Source organism: Rhinolophus sinicus, chromosome X (genome assembly GCF_036562045.2).
Source record: "Rhinolophus sinicus isolate RSC01 chromosome X, ASM3656204v1, whole genome shotgun sequence".
NCBI classification, from domain to species: Eukaryota; Metazoa; Chordata; class Mammalia; order Chiroptera; family Rhinolophidae; genus Rhinolophus; species Rhinolophus sinicus.
The window spans coordinates 64,528,501-64,551,610 of record NC_133768.1 but is presented as its reverse complement, the minus strand read 5'-3'; the positions used below and the strand labels follow the sequence as shown (position 1 = coordinate 64,551,610).

The following is a 23,110-nucleotide window of genomic DNA, read 5'->3' as shown; positions in this document are numbered from 1 at the left end:
AAAATGAAGGCAGGTTGTCATGGGATCAACGTCAGTGCTGAGGTCATAATGCTGGAGTCATTAGAGTCCATTCCACATTAGTGCTGTTAGGATTAGTAGTGCTGCTTGGTAATAAGGGTGACAGGTCAGGTAAAAGATGCTTGGAAGGGCATACTAAGCTTATGGTTACATTTTCCTTATTCATTTTCCTTATTCAACTGACTGCACGTACTAATAGGATTACTATATGAGTATGCCCACAGATGAAAGATTGGCAATGCAAACTAATCAGAAGACATAATTGTAATCATTATCTAAGTTGCTCACCAGTGAAATCAGTCCACAAACAAAGCAGGGCTTTAACTAGGTACTGTCATCTCAATAATCTACTGTATCGTAAGTATTTTTGCCTAATAACCAAACAATGGATTAAAAGAGGAGATGAGGTTCATAGGCAGGGTCTTGTAGGCCATGATAAGGAAATTTAGGTTTCACTCTAATGGTAGACTGAAAAGACTGAAGGGCTTTTAAGCAGCAGAGGCTGATTATATTTACGTTTTAAGAAAGATAACTCTGGAAGCTATGTGGAAAATGGAGAGAGGGGATTTCCGGTCGAGATGGCACAGTAGGTAAACACTGTGCTTATCTCCTCTCACAACACATCAGAACTACAACTAAATCACAGAACAGCAATCACTGAGAATCGCCTGAAATCTTGCTGAACCAAAGACTTGCAGCTAAGGACACACAGAAGAACCCAACTGGAGACGGGTAGGAGGAGCAGAGATGCAGAACTGTGTGGTCCCACACCCATGTGGGACCATTAAAAATCAGGAGGGATATCTAGGCTGCGGAGGTTCCCCCCACCGCCAGGAGCAAGGGGTCCCAGGTGCACACCAGGCTCCCCAGCCCAGGATTCCAGTGCTGGAGGGAGAAGTCCCCACAACTTCTGGCTGTGAAAACCAGCGGATACTGTGGCTGAGTGAGACGGAGGGCTGCTGGAGTCACAGGCGCTCCTCTTAAAGGGCCCACACATGGACTTACTCACTGAGGGACTCACTTGCTCTGAGCTCCAGCACTGGGGCAGCAACTCAAAAGGCAACATGGACACAAAAGGGAGGAACTGAATTGTCTGGCTTCAAGGCAAGGGTTGAAGGGGCAGCTTTCTCGCAGACAGAGGTGCTGGCAAGATCCATTGTTTCTTTGTGGAGCTCAACCCCCTCCAGGCATGCAGACACTGGCAGCCACCATATCTGAGTCTCCGTTAACTTGGCTAATGCCATCATCCCTGCCTTGGAGAATCCTGAGACCTCGCCCCACCTAACTTCCAGTGGCTTTTCCATACAAATGGCCTCTCTTGGCTCCTGCTGAGGACTTTCCAAAAATCTTTCAAAGGTTCACAAAACCCAAACAAGCAGCACCTGGCTTCAGCATGTCCCACACCTCTGGCTGAGCAGCCCTGAGCCTGACGTTAGCAGCAGCTGGCGTCGGTTCCTGGGTTACCCTCTCAAGGAACCTCCAAACCCAGCCCAGGTGGCAGTCATCTGCAGATTGCTTTGTGGCTCATGCCAGGTGGCCCTGGGAATGGTACAGGCTGTGGTTGAACTTGGCCGACAGCAGGTCCTCTCCCAGGAGGTCCTGAGGCTCGCACACACATTGTCCAGCTTTGGAACCAGCCGGAACATCACCTGGTTGCCTCCAAGGATGATACACAAAAAGGGCACAATGGGCAGGCACCAGAACCCCATGAAAGCTCTGGGAGAGTCGGAGAGTCAGCCCCTGCACAACAGCTCCTCCACTGTAGTCCCGGCCAGTCCTCACAAGCAATCAGCCTGAGGGTCAATTCCTCTCATTGACATGCAAATAGCAACCAAGGCTTACTTCTAACAGGAGGGCACACACAACCCACAAAAGGGACACATCTGGAGAACACAGCTCAAGTGACCAGGAAGACTGTGCCACTGGTACTCATAGCACAGCTACTACATAAGGCCTGTCTACTAAAACCAGGAAACATAGCAGCAGTACCAAATACACAGAAACAAACACAGGGAGGAAGCCAAAATGGGGAGAAAATGAAACATATCCCAAATGAAAGAACAGAACAAAACTCCAGAAAAAGAACTAAATATGAAAACAAGCAATCTACCAAACAGAGAGTTCAAAACACTTGCTATAAGGATGCTCAATGATCTCAGGAGAACATCAACAAAGACATAGGAAACATAAAAAATGGAGTCAGAAAATATAAAAAATGAACCAGGAGGAAATGAAGAATAGAATACTGAAATAAAGAATATATTATCAGGAATCAACAGAAGGTTTGGTTCAAATCAGCAATTTAGAAGCTAAGGTAACAGGAAACAAATAACTGAAACAGGAAAAAAAAAAAAAAAAAGAAAGAAAGCAAGAAAAGAAAGAAAGAAAAAAAAAAAGAATCCAAAACAATGAGGATAGTTTAAGAGTCCTCTGGGACAACATCAAGCACAACAACATTTGCATCACAGGGGTACCAGAAGGAGAAGAGAGAGAACACGGAATTGAAAACCTATTTGAGAAGTAGTGACAGAAAACTTCCCCAACCTGGCCAAGAAAACAGACATACAAGCCTAGGAAGCAGAATCCCAAACAAGATGTAGTCAAAGAAGCCCAAACCAAGACACATCATAATTAAAATGCCAAAGGTTAAAGACAAAGATAGGATCCTAAAACCAGCAAGAGAAAGACTAGTTACTTAAAAAGGCAGCTCCCATAAGACTGTCAGCAGATTTCTCAACAGAAAATTTGCAGGCCCACAAGCATTGGCAGAAAATATTCAAAGTGATGAAAAGCAAGGACCTACAACCAAAATTACTCTACCCAGCAAAACTGTCATTTAGAATTGAAGGACAGATAAAGAGCTTCCCAGACAAGAAAAAAGTAAAGGAGTTCATCACCACCAAGCCAGGATTACAAGGAATGTCGGAGGGACTTCTTAAAGATGAAAAAAATACAAAATATGAATAATAAAGTGGCAATAACTATGTATCTATCAACAACTGCTTTAAATATAAATGGGTTAAATGCTCCAATCAAAAGATAGGGTGGGTGACTGGATAAGAAAACAAGACCCTTACATATGCTGCCTACAAGAGACTCACTTTAAACTGAAAGATACCTATAGACTGAAAGTAAAGGGATGGAAAAAGATATTTCATGAAAATGAAAACAAAGAATGCTGGAGTAGCAATATTTATACCAGACAAAATTGACTTTAAAACAAAGGCTATAACACTATAAAAAGAGACAAAGAAGGACCCAGCAATCCCACTTCAGGGTACTTATCTGAAGAAACCCAAAACACTACTTTGAGGGGATGTATGCATCCACATGTTCATTGCAGCATTGTTTACAACGGCCAAGATGTGGAGGCAGCCTGGGTGTCCGTCGATGGATGAATGGATAAAGAGGAGGTGGTACATATATGCAATGGAATACTGCTCAGCCATGGATGGACATGGAGGGTATTGTGTTGAGTGAAGTATGTCAGACAGAAAGACAGATGCAATGTGATTTCACTTATATGTGGACTCTAAAGAACAAAATGAATGACCAAACAAAACAGAAACAAACCCATAGAACATTTTAATGGTTACCAGATGGGAAAGGGGTTTGGGGGGGTAAAAAAAGAGGGAATAAGAAATACAAATCCATTGTTAAAAAACAGTCACCAGGCTGTAAAGTAAAGCACAACAATATGGTAATAACTATGTACAGTGCCAGTTGGTTGCTGAACTAGTCAGTGGGGATCACTTCTTAAATTATGTAAATGTCTAACCATTATGCTGTACACCTGAAACTAATATAAAATATTGAATGTCAAAAGAAACAATAAAGGGGAGACTGTTCTCCAGTTTTCCACAGTCCTTACCATTCCCTAAAAAAATAAAATTAAATTAAAAAAATTAGAAAAAGAAAAAAGAAAATGGAGGGAGCAGGGTCAAGAATGGAAAAGGAGACAAGAGTTAGGAAACGATGATCTGGAGATAAAGGTTGCTTGGATTAGGGGGACCAAAGATGGTTTCAGTATGTATTTTAGAGGTAAAGTTGACGGGGGTTGGGGTGCATGAAATGTGAGAGGTAAGAAAGAGGGAATTATAAAGAGTGATTCCTGGGTTTCTGGCATGAGCAATGGAAACGGAGATGTTTGGAGAGGTATTTGTGAGTAAAGATCAAAGGTTTAGGTTTGGACCTACTAAATTTCAACTGTCTGAAACATCCAAGTTGAGACTGCAAATAGGAGGTTAGATATATGGATCCATAGCTCAGAAGAGAAGTCTATGCCGGACGCCTGAAAAAAGTAATTTGCATATAGACCCCACTTCAGAATAGTTACGTGGTTTCATTACATAGCTACGACATAATGTAGTGTACAGCTGGTTTTCTGGCATATAAATCTCGTTAATAATTGCCGCATCCCTGACTCATTCCAAGTACAAACATTTCTAGATGTTGGTTAAGGTCGTTTTCCTCTGGGCTATCCTTGTAATCTATCCCTACTTTTCTTCTTTTATTCTGCTTTTCTGTGAGTTACTCTAAACTTGCACAGGTACTATGGATCTACCTAATAAGAGTTTGTTTTTCAGCCTTGCTGTTACACCTCTCTTGAAACAAATGTTGCCAATAAAAACCACACAGCTAATTGCACTTAGAGGTGGGGGGAGTACACCTAATCAAAATGCTGCAGGCCTTTAAAGCACATAGCCACGAAACCACCTGCTCCCATCTCCCCCAAAGAAGGAGAAGAAATATGAAAGACTGGATTCTTTGGACTTCACAGTGCACATTATTGGCACATTAACACTGGTACAAGGGGAAGGATTAAGGGTGGTTTAGCCAATACAAGACAAAGTAGGGATTCATCCTTCTTTGGTCCCTTCCTCCCATCAGCTCCACTTGAGGCATTGACAGTAAGCATGTCTTCCTCCTGATTGTAGCTCTACAATCTTTTTCTAGGGTACAGACATGTCTAACTTTCATTGTTGGTTGCTTTTCTTTGAATGGCCATTGTAATTAATTCCTGATTTTCTTATCAGTGAACTATTTTGAGACCAACAACAATACTTACCTGTATTTTAATCAGAACGGACCAATAGAATTACCTCACATGAGTGTACTGAGTGGCTGGGGATGCTGCACATGTCTGCTTTAGTTCCCACGTCAGTGACTCTTGCTGCCCCGAATGTGATATCGTCCTTGCAGTAGCTCTCCCCTATCACTTTTTTTTAACGACGTTAACTTTCTATCAACTTCGTCCCTCCAGTTAATCAGCATGTTACATTTGCAATTGTAATCTCTAGCTTTCAGTATTCTAAAATAAAGGTTTAACAATTATGGTCCTTTTACCCAAATTATTTGGCCAACTTGTAAAGGATGTGAATGTTTTCTATGGGGCCAGTAATGAATAAGAAAATTCAAATTAGAAACCCAACCAAATGGTCATTACTTTTAACCTAGGACAACTAGAAATTAACATTCATTATGTAGGTGTATCAATTTCCTACCTAATTTCAAAGCACTTACTGTTTCAGTATCAAATATGGTTTCCTGCTTAAAAGTGGCAGCATAACAATTTTTAAGATGGGATCACAGGAAATTCCATCCACGACACACTACCAAATGTCATGCTGGTAATTAAACTTACTGACAAAATTGATTTAGCCCTGGACATCACATATGTTCTTCCAAAACAGTTTTTCTAGTAACTCAAACTAGCCAAACAATATAAAATGTTTTTATATTAGAAAAATTGTATTCGACCACAATTAACAGCAATTTAGATGCAGTAAAACACGCCTAACAGAGAGCGCAGGACACAGAAGGTGCTGACTAAACATCAGTTGACCCCAAAATGGAATCTGAATGAACAATATGTCCTACAAAATAGTCCTTCTAGAAACACACATCCAAATTAGTCCATAATGGCCTCGCAAAATCTGGTTACACACTATGCCAGACTTCTCCTTTAGCAACTAAAACCCGATTTTGCCACCACAAGGCTTAAAATCTTTCACAAATCCAGTGGTTGCGCTATGCTATGGCAGAAAAAAAACATGGCCTTTGGAGTCAGACATACCTATTTCAAATTCCTTCTTCACTACTTACCGTGTGATTCTGGGCAAGCTACCTAACCTCTGTGAACCTTAGTTTCCTGATCTGTGAAATGGAGAGAACAATTCTAACCTCCTAAGACTGGCATGAGGGTTACATGAAATAATGTGTGCAAAGCTCTTATAATATACTAGCACGTTACAAACTAGATATATGTTGCTTTTGTGCTCCTGTCACCTATAGGATCAATACTGTAAGGCCCTTCAGTATACTCATATACCTGCCATCTCCCTCTCTCTGATTATCATTTAAGGCCGTCCTCCCACACTTACTCACTGCTCCTGAACTGCCATAATGAACTGCCACTTATCTATTTATTGAATTTATTGGGGGTGACAATGGTTAGTAAAATTACATAGATTTCAGGTGTACACTTCTGTATTACATCATCTATAAATCACATTGTGTGTTCATCACCCAGAGTCAATTCTCTTTCCATCACCATATATTTGATCCCCCTTACCCTCATCTACCACCCCCTTGCCCCCCCCCCCCACCTCTGGTAACCACTAAACTGTTGTCTGTGTCTATGAGTTTCTGTTTCTTTCTCTGTTTATCATGTTCCTTTGTTGCTTTCAGTGTTAAGTCCCACATGTGAGTGAACTTATAGGGATCTCGACTTTGCCTGTCTCTTTCATGCCTCCCTCTGTTGGTTCACATTTCCTCTGCCTGGAAAGTTTTTCTGCTACCTTGGCCTGAAGAAATCCCATTTTCCTCCTCCTCTTTTAAGACTACAGCACCTTTTAATTATTTCTTTGTGGAAGTTCTAAATACAGTTTTTATTTTCACGAAAGTTATACATGTACATAGTTTGCAGTCAAATCATTCTATAAGTCCGGTTATGAAAACAGCACTTCTTAAATCCAACCCCCTATTTCCCAGTCCCCAGACAAATTTGCTTTCTTTTAGCTGATTAAAAAAAATATATTTACCCTCCATATTGAAACAAAATGCTAATGTTACTAGCTCTTATCTTATTTTTGTTTGTTTTTGCTCCCCCCAGCTTTACTGAGATGTAACTGACATATAACATTGTGTAAGATTAAGGTGAACTTGTGTTGATTTGATACACTTATTTATATATTACAAAATGATTACCACTGTATCTTTAGCTAATACCTCCATCCCGTCACATAGTTACCATTTCTTTTTTGTGGTGACGAAATTTAACATCTACCCTCTTAGCGACCTTCAAGTATATGAAACACTATTACTAGCTATAATCACCACGCTACACATTCGATCCCCAAACTTGTTAATCTTATAACTGGAAGTCTGCACCCTTTGACCAGTATCTCATTTTCTCCACCCCTCAACCTGGTAGACACCACTCTGCTCATTTTTTCTGCAACTCCCATTCTTCTTCAGGTCAACTCTCTATCTAGTTTTTCACGACTCCATTCTCAGTGCACTCATAGTACTTTCGATTCTTTCAGGATTTTTTTAAAACTGCATTCTAATAGTTTTAACAGCTACTTCTCTCAAGAGAATTTTAGTTCCTTGAAAGCAGAGTAAGACCTTAAAAAACGTCTTCCTATTCTCAGCCTCTAAAACTGTACCTCCCATACAGTTAGTGCTTAACACATTTTGTTGGAACTGAAACACCATTTCTCTGATTTATTCAATTAGCAAACATGGTTTTTAAAGTGTGGACTACCTTGTACCGCGGAGAATATAATGTTAGCAGGAAAAAACAATCACTTTTCTAGGAAAGAATTACCTAGAAAAGTGTTTCCCCGAAAATAAGACCTAGCTGGACCATCAGTTCTAATGCGTCTTATATTAATTTTTGCTCCAAAAGACACATTAGAGCTGATGGTCCAGCTAGGTCTTATTTTCGGGGAAACATGGTAGAAAGAGGCTTACAAATACTCAAGTTTTGATCCAGGAATACTAGCTGTAAAGTAACTGTCTTTAAGAAAAAGCCTGAAACAGAAACCAGGATTTTTCGCCAGAAAAATCAGTCTTATTTAAAGTGGCACAAAAATGAAATAACCTAGATGACCAGAGATAAAGGAATGATTAAAAACTTTTGTGCAATGATATGAATGATAACTACATAGACGAAAATATGAAATTCATGAAATCTTTCTAATAACAGAAATGTTACTTGTGATTTCTTTCATGTCAAGTTTAAAATTATCACATGAAAGTTTATATACAATGCGATCTTAACTGCGTAATGTATTTTGTTTTAATAATCTCTCTCTAAATGAAAAGAAACTCCCTAACTTTGAAAGATACACCCATATTACTCACATCTTCATTCTAAATTTTATAGAGAATAATTGCTGGGACTTAGAGTGAGCTGATAGCTAACAAAGAAGAAATGAACCTTTTTAAGTGTTTAGGGAGATTCTCTAAAGCAGCACCTATATAAAAAAGTATATATATATCACTGGGTATGCCTTGGGTTCTGAATAAATGAACTATCTTAGAGGCACACAGATTGTTTTAAATCTGTCTTCTTCCATAAGACCCAAATAAATAACTGAACTGTGTTACTCCCAATTCTCAATCTATTCAAATATGTTTCTGAAAAATCCCTCCACCCCCACAAAAATGGACTCATCAAATACACAAGGACAGCCTGCAGACACTTGTGTGTAATTTAAATAGCAACTAGTCTCCAAAGTCATGCAAAGAAAAGCCGTTGAAATTTTCATTCATCTACACAGGTGGGAAAACATTAGGCGAAGTAAATATGAATAAAAAGCCCAGAGACTTTGAATTATTCTGGCAAAAATAGATACAACCACATAGATGTACACAGTCTCGTCAAAGTTCCTTCAGATTTTTCAAATGCCTCATGATCAGTTATGAAATAACGGACAGGAAAGTGAAAATGGTCACGAACACCAATGCTCTGAGGTAATGCCTTGCATATCGTATGTCCTAAAATATACATACACAAACAAATTGTTTCGCTATTCTAGACCAGGGGTTGGCCAGCTACTGCCCACAGGCCAAACTTACTTCCTGCCTGTTTCTGTATGGCTTGCAAGCAATGGATGCTTTTAACATTTATAAGTAGTTGAAATAAATTGAATGAATAATATTTTGTGACACAAAAATTGTATGAAATTCAAATTTCAGTGTCCGCAAGTCAAGTTTTATTGGAACACAGCCAAGGCCGGTCATTTCCATATTGCCTACGGCTGCTTCTGTACTACAATAGCAGAGATGAGTCCTTGTGACAGGGATTCGGGGGTCTGCAAGACTTAAAATATTTACTATCTGACTCTTTGCTGAAAAAGTTTGCTGACCAGTGTTGTTCTTTTTTTTAAAATTTTGATACAATTAACATATCATTCTATTAGATTGAGGTGTACAACATAATGGTTTCATATACAATTGTCCCTTGAACAAACACTGCATTAGGGGCACTGAAATCGCCTCCCCCAAACCCTGTGCATAGTCAAAAATCCATACATAACTTCTGACTCCCCAAAAACTTTACTAATAGCCTACTGTTGACTGGAAGCCTTATTGTTAACAAAAACAGCCAATTATCACAAATTTTACATGTTATATGCATTGTATGCTGTATTCTTACAATATAGTAAGCTAGAGAAAATAAAATATTATTAAGAAAATCATGAGAATGCACTTTTACAATATTTAATTTTTAAAATCTCCTTATAAGTGTACCCACACAGTTCAAGCCTGTGTTATTCAAGGGTCAATTGTATGTACATATTGCAAAATGATTACCCCAGAAAGTTTGGTCAACATCCAACACCTTAAAGTTATAATTTTTTCTCATGTGTGATGAGAATTTTTAAGATCTACTCTTCTGTCTTAGCAACTTTCAAATACACAATACAGTATTGTTATCTATAGTCACCATGCTGTACATTACACCCCCAGGACTTATCTATCTCATAGCTGGAAGTTTGTACCTTCTGACCACCTTCACTCATTTCACCCACTCCCCATCCCTCCACTCTGGCAACCACTCCTTGTTCTAGATGAATAAAAATGCACTCTTGGGAGCAACAGCGGCAATTTCCTAGCCCAGATCTCTCCTGAGGATATGGAGCAAGAACCAAAATGAGACTGTGTGTATACAGCCAGTTCTCTGGATTTCTCATTCCTCTACGATCACAACACAACCAAGTCTCTTTGCAGTGACTGTTTCCACCCTTCTGGGGGTAAAATGTATACTGTGAATTCCGTAAGGTGAAGCTGACTTGGTAAGTTTATTCTGCCAAATGCATCAATAGAATAATTATTTACTAGGACTGAAACAAGTATTATTTTGCACGTTAGCACAATACTACAGACAGGATCAAGGCATCCCCAGCAAAATTTATTTTTAAAATCGTCAAATTAAGTAAATAAAATATAAAAGCAACAGATACTGCAGAAACTCAAAGCTAGTCAGTGTAAGAGAAAAAAAAAATCAACCACTATAAAGCAACATGAAATTCAATCTCAATGGCCAAGTGATCACTTTTCAAAATAACGGAGCGATCCGAACCAAATTCTCCAGTATCCCACCTTATACTTCCTTTTGGACTTCTGTCAAGATCTAATAATTGACCAAGACTTGTCCTATGTAACTGATCTATTCGTAGTTACTATGGGCTTTATAATGTTACTCCAATACATTTTAGGAATCTGCCAAGTTACACATCCCAGCATTTTACACACACACACACACACACACACACACATACACGCTCACACTCACACTCATTTCATCCTCATAATTTCTCTAGGAGATACATTCTGTTATTATCCCAATTCTACATATGAGAAATCCGAGGCAAAGAGGGATTAAACAATTCCCTCAAGGTTATATACTTAGTAAGTGGCAGAGCCCGTCATTGAAGTTATGTGGTCTAGACGGTGCTCTTAACCATTGTGCTTTAGTGCCTCTCCGTACCAAGCAAAGGCAAGCTTTAGTTAATCAGCATTTCCAAGTACGGGAAATACAAGCTGACCCTGGTCACCGAAATTCTTTTAAGCCCTTAATTTAACACACAGTTCTTTAGTGTCTGTTAAAGGCACAACATTGCAATAACAAAGGACGAGGATGTAAGGGAGGAGAGAAGCACAGGACCTGCCCTCATGTAGCTTTTCGTTTTGTAGGGAGGTTAAGGTAAGTACAGAGAAGGACGTGTACACCGAGGAGAGCCTCAGTCAGGTCATAACGCACTACAGAGTGAGTAGGAAGTAAAAACATTTGTAAAGGGGACAGGGCATGATGTATTCCTTGAGACATGTGACTGTAAATAAATGAAAGGGATGATTTCCACTTTCTCAGTCACGAATGAGAAAAGACAATATTTTGGGCCAATGGAGGATGGACTCGGGGGATTAAAGAAAACAGCTTGGAACTGCTGTTATGGGGTAAAAAGAGAGGATTAGAGTTAAATGGAAAGCTATCCGACTCCATTAGGAGCCTAAGGTTAGAGTTCTGGGACTGTGGATCCCATCAGGCGGACTGTGTGACTTTGGTCATTTTTGTGGGGTTTGGAATTGGAAGAGAGTGACAGGAACAGCACGGTGTCAATGACAGCAGGCTAAAGGATGTGGGCTTGAGGAAAAGCGAGGAAATGCAAATTCTACAGTGTTAGACAGTGTGTGCTTGAAATGGCCAGTCAGGTCATGCGGTGAAGGCAGCTAGCGCGGAACTAAGAGGTTGGAAGAAAAGGGAGAGGACAGGGGCGAAGGTAAAGTGAGGCCGGCAGGCAGGCACGAGAGGCGAGGATGGTAGTGGGGAAACAGGCACATGGCAAAGCCTGGATCTCGGAGGTACCCGTATTTTATGTGATGACAAAGTCTACATTATGATTGATTATGACTATGATGACTATTTTGTGCATGTGGGGGAGCTGAAAAGGAGAGAAAAACTCATGCTGATGGACTCGAGGCCAAGGAACTTTGAGGCCAAGCTGGAGAGTGGGACTCATTTTCAATGGCGGACTCATCAACATTCACCCCCTATTTTCTACTAAATAAACATATTTATTTCTTAGGTTTTGCATTGCTTTTGTGTTTTGGTAATTTTCTTCCTTGGAGGGTGTTTTTGTTTTGTTTCTTGTTTTGATCGAGGGTTATGTTTAGAAGGCAGTAGAGGAAGTCTGAGGAAGAGGGTCTGATTAGCATAAGGTGAAAATCAGATTTTAGTAGAGCAGTATTTTATTCTCTCTGGAGGAATGCAGATCGGAAAGAAATGGGTCTTTTTGTTCACAGAATGACATGCACACAAACATCTTGAAGAATTTTTGCCATATTTTCAAAGTAGACAATATAAAAATAATTGGTAATTCTTTTGAAAGGAGAATGAAGTGCTACTGTAAAAATGTATTTAGTTATTTAAATGACATTGAATGTGCAAGTTACATAGACACACTGGGATATTTTTAACATGGTGCTATAAACACGAAGGCTTTTTCTTTGATTTTTAAAAATATTTTTATAAAGTGTCATGCAGCTACACTGAATTATTCTTAATTATATACATGTTGTTTACTTACCATATTTATTTTAAACGGCCACAGTTTTCAGACATGAATACATGATGGTAAAAAAAAAAAAAACACACAAAAAAACAGTATACCCAGATGTTAAGAGATGAGTGAACTATTTCCCTAGTGCAATCCACATATGTTTTGTAAGCCAATTAACTCTCCTTGGCCTCTGGAGAATACCAATAAGGACCCTTTCAAGAGTAATTTCCTCATACATCTGGGAAGAATTAATATGCCTCAACATGTGTCCAAAAGAGCCCAATAAGCAGTCACTTTATACCTCTGACCTAATGTACGTAACATTCCCAAAATGTGTTTTTACACAGTGAATGCAGACAAAATTCATCATACCTCTTTAGGACTTGTTTGGATGAAATTCTAAAGCTTCACATGAAGGCGTCCTCAGGGAATGTATAATAAATGTGGGATGGCACAATAACAATAAAGAGAAAGTTGGTCTTGGAAGCAAAAGACCCAAGTCCCACTTACTTTCCATATGACTTTGGATGATACACTTCAACCCCTTTGAGCCTCTATTTTCTGACCTGTTCAACAGGAATAATCCACCTGCCTTGCTGACCTCGTCAGGCGCTGATAAAAACACAAATGAGTTGTGAAAACTCCTTGTCAATAGTGTCTGTGACATAAAAATCTTGAGTTGATGGTGTTAGAAATGTGGCTATAGGGCGACTGTGATTGGAAGCAGGGTGGGGCCACAACAGCTCCTGGACTCTTTCAAGATTCTGCACATGGAGGTCATATTTAGAAAGCAAGGCACAATATATGGGATATATTTTTCACAGAAATCTTTTCAAGAATGCATCTACTCCACAGCAGGGATACTTGTATCTATTAGGGTTCTATCAACTCTTCAAAATAATTATGGTTCACTTTAGACCCAAATTATTACGGTGGTACAAAAGCAACTGCGGTTTAGAAGGTTGAAAATAATTGGAAAAACTGCAATTACTTTTACAGCAACCTAATATATACTAGGAAATTTCTAGGTCCCTTTATTGTGAAATCTGTGACGATCTCCTGTCTTTTATTTGAAAAGAAATGACTACCTCACATATGGAAAAACGATTTGAGGCCAGTACTACAGTGCTGCTTCAACTCCAAATATAAATCTCTTCCACACTATAGAGCCATGGACTGTTGTTCCTCTGTCTCATTTGCTGCCTCCTATGCTTCTTCCGCCACCTAGACAGGAACATCTTCAAGATCCTCTGCTCCTTTCCCTAAAAACTCTTTCTCTTAATGCACTGCTTTTACATCAAGGCATTTGCTATTATACAGGAGGTGAGGATCCCCAAATCTCTGTATCCAAGTCCCAACTTCTTACTTGGGGAAGTCTTCTCTCCTCCCAAACCAACTAATTCAACGCATCCAACTGGGTGTCCCGTGTCCTCATAAGCAACATAGCCAAACCGGAACAACCACGTTCCCCTAGAAACCGGAATGTATTTCTGATTATCCTATCTTCCCCAACGGTATCACCATTGTTTCAGCTGTCACTGTTTAAACCCAGAGATAGTTTTTACTCTTTATCGTTTTTATTAACCACATCTAGCTGGTCAGCAATTCTCATCAATTATTAGTTTTCAAAATGCCTTTCAGCACCGGCTTTGCCTTTCCACAGCAACTACCACTTCCCGGAAGCCCGCATCACCTAAAGGTTACACAACTGCAACTGGCCTCCATGCTTACAATCTATCTCATAAACATCTCCGGGAGAAAAACAATTTCTTAGAACACTGATATCACCATGTTACTCTTTGATTCTACGAGTTAAAATTAAAATCTTCAATTACATTTGAAGTCCCAAAAGCTACCATAGGTTACAGAATGCAATTAGAAACTAATGAATATGACTAATATCCTGAAAACAAATCAAGACGTTTTTAGGACAGAACACATTAAAGTAATACAAATTAGTAGGAAACTACAGTGCTACCCCAAATATAAAAAAAACGGTTATAATCTCTGTGGTGGACATAGAATGAGATTGCTTTTGTAAACTACATACGCCAGCCTTATTCTCTCTGGGAATTAAAAGTACACCAGTGCCCTTTCGGTAAACACGTGGATGGACTCAGCTATACATAGATGGGCAATGGTACATTTGTGCTCCCTTACTGCTTCCTCTGTGTGCTGTGGGTTATATAAGCTATGACTTAAATCAATTATTTAAATATGCAAATCACATCTCATGCAGAGATCCCTCATTGATCTTGCAAAAACCAGCTCTCAGCTACATTTTTAGCATGACATACACAGAGCAATCTCAATTTTCCCAAGATAATCTTGTTTGATTGCATTTCTACAGTTTCCTCTCTGCAAACTGCAACTAGTGTCACCCTTTAATGAGGAGAAAGGTACAGTTATTTTAATTTTATTTGAGATTTTATTCATTTAGAGGGTAAAAGTTCTCTCTATTACTTTTCAGAAATAGAAAAACTATGTCTTATTTACATAACTGTAAACTGCTCATTTTCTTTTCTCTATTAGTAGATTATTGCAGCTTAATAAAGGGTATGATCTTAGAAAGAAAAAAGTGAACATGCAGTAATGAGGAATACTAGTACAACAAGCAAAGTTGGGAAACACTTTCTTTTTTCTTTGTCTTACCGTGTATCAACAAACTTTATTTTCTACATGGATTCCATCCTCACAAAAATCATTTTTTTCAAATTTACCAACAAAAACACAGAATCCAGCATATGATCCCAATCATTTTAGGACTCGTGACCTCATATTATTTGAATTCAAAAGTTTAAGTAGTAGGCAGGAAAACGGCCATTTTCTTCCAAGATTTGTTCTATGTACCTGCTGAATTTTTAAAAAAATATAAATTCAACAGCAAGACTTAATAATATAAATAATTTAAGGATTTAAATATTTGTCGAGGAACAAGTTGGACTTTTAAAAACTGGGAGCTAAATGTTTCAGATTTATTTAATTATGCCTTATATTCACTAACCTGAATGTAATAGATGGATTTGACTTTCTGGTTATTGCCTCTTTTTAAGTGATCGAAACAATCTTGTTCTTTTGCTTTAGTATTCACTATCACATGCAACTTTAACTTTCTAAGAGTAGAAAGAAACTAAGACCTGTTCGAAATAAGGCTTTAAAAAATTTCCTCCTAGTTACAGTCAACCTGATGAAATCCTTTGAAATCAGTTTATCAGGGAAATTGCATTCCTGCCACTTTCTTGAAGATAAGGGGTACTTTTTGTACTTCTCCCTGGGGCTGGCATGGTGCGTCGCGCATAGGAAGACTAAAAAATACTGGGTGAAATGAACAAACCATCCAACCATTAATAAGCTGAGAATAAGCCATACCAAGTCCTAAATAACAAATGGACACAATGGGGAAATACCCTTATGTTATCAAGTATCACGTTACATATAATGCTTCGATGATTTTGCAAGTCCCATAATGTGCCTCAGTGCCATAAATAGCTACATATTTTGTTCAAGTTGATCCTAATAGGTGAATAAATAAATGTGATATAAATTTTAATGTTAACATATTACTTTCTATATTTGATGGCATACTTTAACACATTAAATGTGACTATTGCAGTGAATATATATATGTATATATACATATATATACACACACACATACACACACATATATAGCTAAAAAATGTATACACATTTTAAGAAAGGAAAAAACTCTATTTGAATTGTAATAATATATACAGATAATAAAAGATGAATGCAACTCATGTGTGTACATTTTTTGACATCCCGGTATATTTCTATTGACTACATCCTCGAGGGAATTTTGAATATAAATGAAATCGTCAAACCATTTGAAATGACCAATTTTATAGTTAATATATCCACATCAAGATATAGATGATAGGATAAGATCTGATTCCATCCTAAGAAGCAGAATTTGATTTCATTGATCACTTGAATATTTACATTACATGTTTGTAAACATATATTCATTCTCCACCCTTCAGAAACATTTCCTGGCATGTTTCTAATTATATTATGTAATTACTAACATGGAGTTTATTTTTATAATGTTACATTTTATCAACTATTTTCCAATTTACAGTGCAAAGGACGATTCATTGATAACACCAATAGACTTAGAAGCCTTTCTTCAATCATATTATTATTATTATTATTACTATTATTATTGTTTCAGGTGTACAAAACAACATAGTGATTAGACATTTACACCCCTCACAAAGTGATAGCACCAATAAGTCTACTACCCATGTGACATCATACATAGCTATTACAAAACCATTGACTATATTCCCTACACTGTACTTTACATTCCATGACTATATATTATTTCAATCATATTGACATTCAATGTTATTTTATATTAGTTGAAGGTGTAGTGTAATAGTTTGACATTTATATAATTTATGAAGTGTCCCCCCACCCCACATTAAGTCTACTACCCATCTGACACAATATATAGTTTTTACAACATTATTGACTCTCTTCCCCATACTGTACTAAATATCCCCATTAGTATGTTGTAACTACCAATTTCTACTTCCTAATCCATTCACCTTTCTAACCCATCCCCACAAACCCGTCCCATCTAGCAACCATCAGTTTGTTCTCTCAGAATCCATGAGTGTATTTCTGTTTTGTTTGTTTTCTGTTCTTTAGACTCCACGTATAAGTCACATCTTACGGTATTTGTCTTTCTCAGTCTGACTTATTTCACTTAGCATAATACCACTACATAGGTCCATCCATGTTTTTGCAAATGGTAGAATTTCATTTTTTTTAATGGCAGAGTGATACTACAATGTATATATGTATTAATACCACATCTTCTTTATCTAATAGTCTATTAATGCACATTTCGGTTGTTTCCATATCTTGGCTGTTGTAAATAGCGCTGCAGTAAACATAGGGGTGCATATATCTTTTCGAATTCATGTTTTGGATTCCTTTGGATAAATATCCAGGAGTGGAATTGCTGGGTCATAAGGTAGTTCTATTCTTAATTTTTTGAGGAACCTCCATACTGTTTTCCATAGTGGCTGCACCAATCTGCAGTCCTACCAACAGTGCACAAGGGTTCCTTTTTTTCCACATCCTCGCCAGCACTTGTTGTTAATTTATTGATGATAGCCATTCTGCCAGGTGTGAAGTGATATCTCAATGTGGTTTTTATTTGCAATTCTCTGACAATTAGTGATGTTGAGCATTTTTTCATATGTCTGTTGGCCATCTGTATGTCCTCTTTGGAGAAATGTCTATTCAGGTCCTCTGCCCATTTTTTAAATTGGATTGTTTGTTTTCTTGATGTTGAGTTCTATGAGTCTTTCATAAATTTTGGATATTAACCAGGTATCAGATAAACATATTATTAAGGGTAATGTCTGAGAGTTTACTTCCTACATTTTCTTCTAGGAGTTTTAGGGCTTCAGGTCTTACATTTAAGTCTTTAATATTTTGAGTTTATTCTTGTACATGGCATAAGAAGGTGGTCCAGCTTCATTGTTGTTTTTTTCATGTACCTGTCCAGTTTTCCTAGCACAATTTACTGACTAGATTATCTTTACCCCATTGTATAATCTTGCTTCCTTTGTCATAGATTAAATGACCATATAGGTGTGGATTTATTTCTAGGCTCTCTATTCTGTTCCATTGATCTAGGTGTCTGTTTTTATGCCGATACCACCGTTTTGATTACTATGGGCTTCTGGTATAAATTGATATCAGGTAGCATGATAGGTCCAGCTTTGTTATTTTTTCTCAGGATTGCTGTGACTATTTGGGGTCTTTTATGGTTCCATATAAATTCTAGGATTCTTTGTTCTAGTTCTGTGAAACAAAGCCATTAGTATATTGATAGGGATTGCACTGAATCTATATATTGTTTTGGGTGCTACAGACATTTTAACTGAATTAATTTTTCCCATCCATGACTTATAGGCTTCCATTTATTTGTATCTTCTTTAATTTCTCTCCTCAATGTCTTATAATTTTCGCAGTACAGGTCTTTTACTTCCTTGGTTAAATTTATTCCTATGTATTTTATTATTTTTTGATGCAACCATAAATAGGATCGTATTCTTAATTTCTCTAATAGTTATTGGTGTATAAAAATGCAACCTATTTCTGAATATTAATTTTACATCCTTCTACTTTACTAAATTCAGTTATCAGTTATAATAGTTTCTTTTGTAATCACTGGGATTCTGTCTATGTACTATCATGTTACCTGTACTGATGACAATTTTAATTCCTCTTTTCCTATTTGGATCCGTTTTCTTTCTTTTTCTTAGATTGCCGTGGCTAGGACTTCCAGTACTATGTTGAATAAAAGCAGTGAAAGTGGACATCCTTGTCTTCTTCCTGATCTTAAGGAGAATGCTTTTAGCTTTTCCCCACTGAGTATGATATTAACGGTGGGTTTGTCATATTTGGCCTTTATTATGTAGAAGGATTTTCCCTCTATTCCCACTTTGCTGAGGTTATTATTATTATTATTACCATAAATGGATGCTGGATTTTGTCAAACACTTTTTCTGCATCTACTGATACGACCATGTGATTTTTATTTTTCATTTTGATTATGTGGTGTCTCATGTTAATTGATTTGGTGATCCCCTGTATGTAATTAGTTGTCTAATTACTAATACAGTTGAACCACCTGTATCACCATGTGTTGAGAGGGTACCCAGCAATGCAGCAAGTAGCTGGGTGGGGCGGAGTGCCAGGGAGTCACGAATTGTAGTTGAAGCCACAAGTGGTTTTCACAAGGTTAATGTAGACTCAGTTCTTGTATACCAGTGCCTGGCCTGTGACCTCTTTGCAAAATGCCCTGAGAACACCTCCACTGTCCACCACTCGCCTCGGGCCCTCAGATCCCCAAGGGCTGCTCGGGAGAGGCTGCAGCTCAAGTTGTGAGTGACTGCCCACTCCCAGTTCGCCAGGCCGCCCGGGGCTGTGCCATGCTGTTAAAGGCTGCTACAGGTTGTGGGACTGGGCTGGCCACCCAGGAACCAAGAGAGCCGAGGTGATGCAGCACTAACTGGGCGGGGTAGGGACTCATGGCATCACCAAAGTGGTGCGCACGCACAGCTTTCACCAGGTCAATGTAGTCTCAGGTTTGGCCCTCTGGGGGAGGGTTCAACATAGAAAAGACAGCACCGTCCTGTATGCTACACGTGAGGCAGGCTCCACGCAGGGACAATGGAGGCTCTCCTTCCAGCCCTTGTCCCGAGACCACATAATTCAGCCCTTCGCTGTATGTCTATGGCACCTCTCGAGTTGCAGTCCCTTCATCAGAGCCCAGGCGGGTATTTGCAAGTGAGAGTCTATTCGCAGGCCCTTTGAAAGGACGCCTGGGTTTCCAGCTGCCTTTTTTCTCACCAGGATGGATGGACAGAGTCCTCATTGATTTTCAGTACCAGATATTGTAGGAACTCCCTCCCCCTGAACAGGACCCCTCCCTCTTAAGGGGGGACCTCTGCCACCATGATGTCTCTGCTGGTGTTCAACCACTACCTGTGGGTTTGGGTCAGCCCACTTCGCGTCTCCCTCCTCCCTGTCTCAATATGGCCTCTTCTTTATATCTTTAGCCACAGTGGTTCTGCTCAGCTAGTCTTCAGGTGACTCAAGGTTGACTGTTCTATAATTCAACTGTAATTCTTATGTAATCCTAGCAGGCAGCAGGCATAGCGTTTACCTAATCCGCCATCTTGGACCATCTCCTCTGAGCCATTCTTTTACTCAGTCATTAAACATGGGTAAATATTCTAAGATTGGTACCAGAATTACACTTTTAGTTCTTCTTTTTCTTAGTTCCTAGAAAATTTATAATCTTCGCTGAACCATCTAAGCTTTTGAGTCTCTTTTATTGCTCTCTAAGTGTTTGTTATCCGTAAATCCTATCTCTTCAACAAGAACTTAAGTTCCTCTAGAACAGAAGCATCACATTTGTCTCACAGGATCTACTATTTAGGCCATACTGGAAGCCCTATTTATCCTAATGTTAGAATTGCAATTGTCAACATAATTATGCTCAGATCACCATTAGATTCTCCTTTGGAAATAGTCTGCATGCTATTGTTAACATAATATTCACAATAGATAGAAACAAGACAAATGTCTTCAGTTTTTTCTTCTTCGCTTGTTTGGTTTTTATACCTTAACTGGGTAAAATGACAACAGCCTATGTGAGTTGAGTTTGTTTTGGGGGGAAAAAAAGAATCTTCAAGGTATAAACACATAATGGCCTGTTTTTACACTACAGAAGGGAAGAAAAATGATGGACTAAGAATATGAAGTTCACATTTTCTAGTAAATATGACTGAACAAGGTCAATTAAGCAGAGTTAAGTTAAAGTAGGTGCTCATAAAACATGACATACATCTTAAATATTTTAACTGAAAAATTATAAATAATATTCATTTGCCAATCTTTCTGATGTAGCACTAAGATATTCTATTTGAGTTAGGATCCACTGATTGGCTCTCTGCTGAGGCACATTTGCATATAACCAACTCACAAAATATAGTCTCTGAACCATCTCTAGATTGGTTTCTAGATTGACGTTTCTAGAACTTAAATACATTCATGAAGCAATCTGAGTAAAGAAAGTTTTTGGAATTGTTTTTTCTCTTTTAAGTGTGCTTACCCACACCTAACTAGATAACAAATTTAAAATGATTTTATCAAGCATTTCCAAAGTATTCAACATAGTTTTCATAAAAATGGCATGTACTTTTTTACAACACTATTTCTTGGTTCACATAGTATTTAATTGAAGGACATAACTGTATTGAGTATAACTGACATGTACAGGGGGCTTGGCGAATAAGCACAACAGACTCATGGTAACCAAGATCTCAGATATTAAGACCAGAAGTGCCAGGGTGTACTTGAGAATAGCCTACTAGCTGGAAACAATCAGAGCGCCCTGGGCATCAGTCAACACCTTATATCCAGTGAAGTGTCAGCACTGATTTTTCAGGCAACTTGGTTACGCAGAAGTAACGAGAATTTCTATCATAAAGGTGAGAGAATGACAGAAAGCCCAAAAAGAGATGTGTCCTTTATGAACCCCTCACTGAGATCATTTTTAATTCTTAGAACTTTCAAATAGTTTAATTTGGAATTCTCAAAGAAATATCTTTCTAAAAGATTGACTCACATAAGAATTAAGATGCCACTGATGTTCGAGTTCATCTAATCTTAGAAAATCTATTCCTCTGTCAAATATGTACTGAAAAACTGGGAGAGAACACTGCACATTTCCCTTAAAAGACATACTACTTCATCTAGAAATAATTTATTGCATTCATGGAAACATACCAAAACTCAAGGAGGTAAAAGCAACACACAGACAAAGCAAGTCTGTTTAATGATCTTCCCCTCAAGAATGAAGGAGAAAATGATTTTGTTGTTAGATTTGCACACAGTTAGAGAGAAGTAGGATCATTAGAGGCAGGAAGTGGTTTATTGATGAGCCTTATTGCTCTCAGTCCATAAATGAAACCATTGTGCTCCTAATGACCATAATTCCATCCTTAATCTCGACAGTGCTAAATTACAGTTAGATATGTAATCTCAATTTTTCCCTTAGTTTATTAAAGCATTAAAAGATTAAGGAGACACTAAGTGACCTGATGATAGTTCAAGAATGACCGTATCATCATTTTACAATGTGCTGATTAGCAAGACTGGCATTTGTCACTATAGTCTAATTTAAAACCTTGAACTGTTGAAAACTAGTGTTTTTAAAAACTGACAACTAACTATTAAGGTAACAGTACAATCCAAACAAATTAAATACCATCATATTTTTATAGTTAATGAAAGAATAACTTGATCAGGAAATGAGTAATGCTATCCCATTTGACATTCAAAACTCATCTATCCTTGCGGATAAAAACCCCGAAACAAAAACCTTCAGAAATATGAAACTGCTGCTTACTAAATTGCAAAAGCTGAACTTCTTCCACGCATACTTACATGACCCTACAGATCAAACTACTAAACCACAAGTAGTTAAGTGTTGGCATAATGTTGTTCGTAAAAATGTAGTAAAACCCATTCAGTAGCAATGTGGGTTTTACTACATCTTAGGGAAAGTTTCTTAAATATCAATTACCCTATGTGTTTTCATAATTAGAAAATAAACAGTAAAAATTGGAGAAGGTAGTATGAAAGGTATCAAAAATGGTATTTCTAATTTGACCTATATTAAATAATATTGGTAGAATGTATAATCAAATAAAAACATATCGGAAAATAAATGAGAAATTAACAGTGTTTGAACTTAAAACAATCAAGCCATGGTGACTATAATGATATGAATCACTCTACCATTTTCTACCCAAAAGGGTAGTGGTGGTGGTGGGGGGTGGCTAAAACATTTTGTAAAAAGCTCATATAAGTCGATTTGAATCACTCCTATATGAGAAAATAAGAAAAACACTAATAAGTGGGCTGACATTTAGGGAAGGAGAATAGGAAATGAATCTTTATTT

At 38.0% G+C, this 23,110-nt stretch overlaps 1 protein-coding gene across 4 annotated transcripts in view; it reads right to left on the bottom strand.

Annotated features, from left to right (window-relative positions):
* DIAPH2 (diaphanous related formin 2) overlaps positions 1 to 23,110 on the bottom strand; it is an 823,692-nt gene that overhangs the window by 294,267 nt on the left and 506,315 nt on the right. The gene's annotated exons all lie outside the window — the stretch shown is intronic.